The sequence below is a fragment of the Mus caroli genome, unplaced genomic scaffold (genome assembly GCF_978045245.1).
Source record: "Mus caroli unplaced genomic scaffold, Mus_caroli_1 scaffold_7, whole genome shotgun sequence".
Lineage (NCBI taxonomy): Eukaryota > Metazoa > Chordata > Mammalia > Rodentia > Muridae > Mus > Mus caroli.
In genome coordinates, this window is record NW_028227262.1 from 21694855 (window position 1) to 21700854 (window position 6000).

Sequence of the window (6000 nt, forward strand, 5' to 3'; positions counted from 1 at the left end):
ATTACTGGCAATTCCTTAAGTCTGTAGTAAGATACAATCAGATGTGAGGCTCAGACACATCCTTACCAAGGCTCCCACAGGTGTGCAAAAGTCCTTATCCTTGTCTTTGAGGAGTTTTCCACAGACAGAAGACTCAAATGTTCCCACACAAATGGCTTACAAGGGCACAAGCCAAACAAGACAGAAGACAAGAAGCTGTAGGAATGAATGGGCAGATCTCTGGTCCAGACCAGCGTAGCTTGGTGCCAGTAGTGACCTGGAGACTCTTACCCCACCACCTGCTGGATCCTTTGGGCCAGGTCACCATAACATACCTCAAGGATGGCCCCGACTCACATAGAAAGCATCTTGGAAGTCACCCCATGGCCCACCTAAGTGTAAGTTTTGGCATAACTCCTAATATATTATTTCTAATAAACAATTCTTGACATTATTCCAGACCCTGAATAGAACCAAAGCTGCCACAGAAATGCATATAATTGTGTACCCTGCAAAATCCAATAAGATGAATATGATTTGGAATCGTTTGGCAAGGCATTGGAACAAGACCTACCTGACAACCAGTTCTCAAAAAGCGATGTGCTGAGGGACAACCAGTTCTCAAAAAGCGATGTGCTGAGGGGTAACCCAAACCCTTAGCCTCTCTCTACTGTAGAGTATTTGATGCAGCTTATGGTCTCATCCTTGCATCGTCTCCAGTCTTGCCCTACAGGGCAATGTCTGAGTTCTTCCAAAGGCCTCTAGTCACACTTTCCTGTCTGAACATGCCAGGGGTTCTAAGAAATTGAAACTAAAAGGAAAAAAAAATCCGCTATGATCTCTCACACTGAATGCTTTCATTTCCACTCATCTGGAGGGTGTTTCCCATTGCTCTAGTTATCTGGTCTTCTACTCAGAGAGAGGACAAACAGCACCCATGTTTGAAAAAGGACGTTGTATAAGTCTTGCCTAGACGACTTAGGGCATACAATATTTGATTTGGAGTTTCTTTCTATCTGCATTTTCACTGGGTACAGAGTGCGTAGTCTCCTTTGCTCCGTGGCTGGAAAGCTTGCTAATTTCCAACACAAGATGGCGCTAGCACACAGGCAACAGTTTTCCTGATAGGAAGAGGAGGCCAAGTCACAGGCACAAACTTTCTTATAAGCCAGAGAATTCCTACAGTTTTGGATGGACAGGCCTAGCCTTTGTGAAGGCTATGTTCAAAGGACCCTGCTGTCCATGTTGCTTTATCCAGGTTGGTGGGAATAATAATTCTAATGTGTACTTAAGAGTAAAGCTTTAACAGCTTAAACTAGAAGTCCCTTAATAACAGTTAGGTGGACAGAAACAATCTGTCAAAATCAGAGGTAGGTGGTCAGGAGCATTTGCTGGGCTATTATGATCAAAGGTGATGAGTCTTGTATCCTGACATAGGATGTCAATAGACTTGGGTAGTAAGATTAATGTACAATGGAGTTATTTGGAGGTTCTTTGATAGATGGTTCACTGTTTGATCTATGACCGCCAACCAAGTTCTGATACCTTAACATCTGAGGAGAAAGCTGGGATTAGAAAGGAGTTTGCCAGTCCTCAGTCTCCTTCCCTGAACCTACGTGAATCTCCTCATTACAAGTCTCCCCCGCCGCCACCACAATTCAATCTGTTTAAACTCTTTCAGACATTAAAACTGCCCACTGGGAGAAGCAAGTGGTCCACTGAGTTTCTAGATGTCTCCAAGAGCCAGAATGTTCTTCCTTAGAGCCAAAGTGTGCCTGCTTTACCATAAAATGTTACGGCCTTGCCAACATTTTATGTTTCTAAGACTGGGGCCACACTCTGATTAGCTTTCATGATTATGCCACACTGATTTTTCTTTGGAACTGTTGGTCAGCTAAAACTCCGATGTCATTCATGTGACTGTCCTGTCAAGAACTGTTCTCATTGTTGTATATGAAATCCACTGGAAGTGTGTGTGTGTGTGTGTGTGTGTGTGTGTGTGTGTGTGTGTGTGTGCGTGTGTGCGCTCGCCTGCATGAGTGCATTCACACACATGCGCAAGTGTGAAATGTCCATTGTGGGTGAGTGTGCGTGTGTGTGGAGGCCAGAGGTCAGTATTGGGTATATTTCTCTATTGTTCCCTAGTTTATTTTTTGGGAACAGGGTTTCTAATTAAGCCTGGAGTTCACAGATTCAGCTACGTTGGCTGGCCAGTGAGTTTCAGAGTCACCATCTTCTGCCTCCGAGGGCTTGGGTTATGACCTGTGCCACCATTCAAGTGCTGGGGAGCCACACTCAGAGTCTCATGCTTACGCAGTATGCCTTTTCCCCACTCAGTCGTTTCGAAACCCATACGATTCACTTCAAAAACCAAAATACAGGACTTAAGCCTGATGTTATCATAAGGTTTTAAGTTGTGGAACTTACTGAGAACTGTGTGGTCCTGTGTCAGCTCCCAGATATTCCGGGATACAAAAATCGTTCTTTCCCTCACACACCTGCCCTGTTTGTGGTCTTGAACAAAAGACTTAATTACTTCAAGCTTTCCCTAAAGTGGAGAGAGTTAGTATTGCTCCCTTCTTGGCAGGTTGGTTACAAGTTATATGTGATAATTATTTAGAAAAAAAAATCTATTTCCCACAATTCATAGCACCTAATAAGTGATCGATAACCATTTGTTACTGTCATTAGTTATTTGCTTAGCCCTCATGGTGGCCATTCTCCTTTGTGTCATAAGAAAATCTAATAATTATCTTCTCTAAAACAAAAATATATATATATATATTCTCCTGAAAGCATCAAAGAGAATTCACGCTCCCACCAGCTTCCCTTCAGGCTGCGCCACCCACTAATGAGCACTCTGCAGGTGTAAGTCCCAACCCAGCCTTGCCTGTCCCCATGGCCAGCAGCCAGTTCCTGTCTTATCACACTGCAATTATGATGGGTCTTGCCAAAGGCCAGGCTGAAAGCTAGGATAGTTTTGATGTCTCTTCTCTCTACCAATCTAATATCCCTATCAAAAAAGGAATAAATGAAGACATGTTTTGTTTCAAAGATTTGGGGTTGGCTCGGAGTGATCTCTGCTTTTCTAAAGACGTACAAAGAGTCTACTTAATGGTCTGTTCAGTTGATGGGTTAAACGTGGTGAAATTGTGGGTTATTTCCCCTTCGTTTCTATTATTATAATAATGTTTGTGGAGTAAATAGCTTTTTAAAATTCTGTTCTAGAATTCTGCCAGGAGTAATTGTTGGGCTGACTGGCTTATAGTTTTTATAATATGCCCCTTCCCCCCTTTTGAAAACGGGGACAACTTTGTCCTTCTCTTGTCTGCTAACAGTCCCCCATTCTCCATGCTTTTTCAAAGGTTATTGACAATGGTTCTGGGAGTTCTTTGAACAACCTGGGACGTGATTTGTCTAAGTCTGGAGATTTGAATTTATTAAGGGGGGTGAAAAGCCCGCCACACTGGTTTCCAGCCCTGGCTTTGCCATTTGCTAGCCCAGAGAGCACAGGCAGCTTTTGATTTTGTTTTAGTCTGCTTTGGCCCCATCTGTGAAATAAGGCTTTTGGAGCAGATGAGGTGGAAGGTCATATCAAGGTCTAATGGCTTCTATGTCCTGAGTCAGCAAACAGTTTCCTACTAACTTTTCTTACTTATCTTGGCTCTCAATGTCCTCTCAATAGAATTTTTTCTCTCCTCTTTTATTCTGAGCACCCATTATTTTACAGTCATTCATTTATTTATTTTGTACTTGTATGTGTGTGTGTGCTAACATGCCACACAGCAAGGCTGTGGAGGTTGGATGACAACTTGTGAAAGTCGGTCTTTCCTTCTACCATGTGAGTTCAGGGACTGAACTTAGTCAGTCAAGCTTGGTGGCAAGCTCCTGTGACCCTTCTCAACAACCCCGCACACCATTTGGTTTAGAATCCAGATAACTTACTTGGCACTTGGGGACCATATAATTTGGACACCGTGATTCATTGCAATTGTATCTTCTATTACTCTGGAGGACAAAATCCTGCATCACTCTCTGGATATGAGTGTCCTATGCATGGTACTCTGGGGTCCTTTTGCTAAGTTCAACTCGCTAAGGTGGCCTATCTCCGCAGATATGTCCTCTCAGCCAGATACCAACCCTGTGCTCAGGCCCCACTGAGTTCTAATCCCCCTAAAGGAGGTGTTTTGTAGACATCCTGAGCTGCAGCAATCTCCTTACCCCACATATCCGTGTTCCGTGCACATCCCTGATAACTCATCGTAATACCTTGTGCAATTTGGGTGTGGATGCTCTACAGGATTTTCCCCTTATGGATTCACACGCTTGACACCTGTCCTTCTGTCCTTCTGTCCTTCTGCCCTTCCCCTACTCAGAGAGGATCAGTGTTCTGGGTGACAATAAATTCTTGGAGGAACATGGTGTGAATTTGAAGGCAATATCAAGATTTCCCCTCCTAATTGGAATGTTTGAGTAATTAACGCATAGAAGTTTTTGGGCTTTTGTTTTTGTTTTTGTTTTCATCTTAGGGTTAGAGCCATTGCCAGATGAGTTAAAACTAAAACAAAACAAACCAAACAAAATCGTTTTATTTGAAGACAAGGAAAGCATTTTAGTATACAGGGGAAAACAAATATTGAATCGGGTCACTGCCCTCCCTATGAGAGGGACTGGAGAAGCATTCCAGAAGATGCAGGACTATGAGCAGGCTCAGGATTGAGTCTAACTCACTGGGATCTCACTCAGCTCGGCCTTCCTGTAGGGTCAAAGCAGCGTAATGGATGATCTTCTCCCCACCCACCCCCTTCTTCTCAGAGCTGGGCGTCAAACTTGAACCTTACACACAATAAGCAAGCACTGTCTCCGCTGTGCTGAATGCCTAGCATCAAAGTAGCTTCAGTCTGTAGACTGGAGGCCAAACGTGTATTTTACTTTCTGAGTGGTGTTTTAGTTGGTTGTTTATATTTTACATAGTGAGCAGTGTTTTAGTTAGCTAGTTATATTTTACTTAGTGAGTGGTGTTTTAGTTAGTTATATTCTACTTAGTGAGTGGTGTTTCAGTGAGTTATTTGATGCAGGGTCTCGCGTGCATCTCAGTCTTCCCATGAATTCGCTGCCGTGTAGCCAAGGATGCCCTTGTAACCTAGTGCTCCCCCTACCTCTCTCGTGCTGGGATTGCAGGCGTGTGCCGTCACCACCGGTGTTATACAGCGCTGCAGATTTAACCAAGGCTTTGTGTATTCGGAAGCAGCAGCCTATCACATGAGCTTACCCCCAACCCCTACTTACAATTACTCATAAGGAGAAATGACTTTCCTATATTATACCATGTATAACTCCCAGCAAACATGGAACGTATACATGTATTAATGCACAGAAAGGGGAAATTACCACTGCCTCCACAATATTCATAAAGTTATAACTTAGGATAAGTCAGCTTTCATTTTTTTTTAATTTTTAAAATTTTCTCTTTTGAGTGCTTGGCATGCACACAGGCTTGCATGCGCATTAGGTATGCATGCAGTGCTTGCTTGAGAAGTTCAGAAGACTTGAAACCGGAGCTACAGATGGTTGTATGCTACCATGCAGGTGCTGGGGGGCCAAACCTGGGTACTCTACAAGAGCAACAAATACTCTTAAAAGCTGAGCCGTCTCTTCAGCCCCTGTGAATACTCTGAACAGAGCATTTAGGTTCCTGCCACGGCTGTAACTTTCCATGGGAAATGATGGTCGGGAGACTTTAGCACGTGGGGGGAGGGGTGCAGCTGGTCGAGTTGCTCCGTGGCAGGGTGCTTGTCTGACTCACTCTGTGAGGCCCAGAGTCCAGCTCCCAGAACCAGAAAAAGAAGATTCTCAAGGACAAGAAAATTAAAGTCTTTCCAAAAAATTCAACTATAGGGGACTCAGTGGTAGGGACAGCTGCTGATCTTGCCAAGGATCTAAGTCTGATTCCCAGCATCTACCATCACAACCATATATAACTCAGTTTCAGGGAATCTAATGCCCTATGTGCAGGCAAAA

At 43.7% G+C, this 6000-nt stretch overlaps 1 protein-coding gene across 1 annotated transcript in view; it reads right to left on the reverse strand.

Annotated features, from left to right (window-relative positions):
* Positions 1-666, reverse strand: part of Parp11 (poly(ADP-ribose) polymerase family member 11) — a 54237-nt gene extending 53571 nt beyond the window's left edge. The window contains exon 1 of the mRNA XM_029478424.2: positions 554-666. The gene's annotated coding sequence lies outside the window, so the exon portion shown is untranslated. The remainder of the gene's footprint in view (positions 1-553) is intronic.
* Positions 667-6000: the final 5334 nt, after the last annotated feature.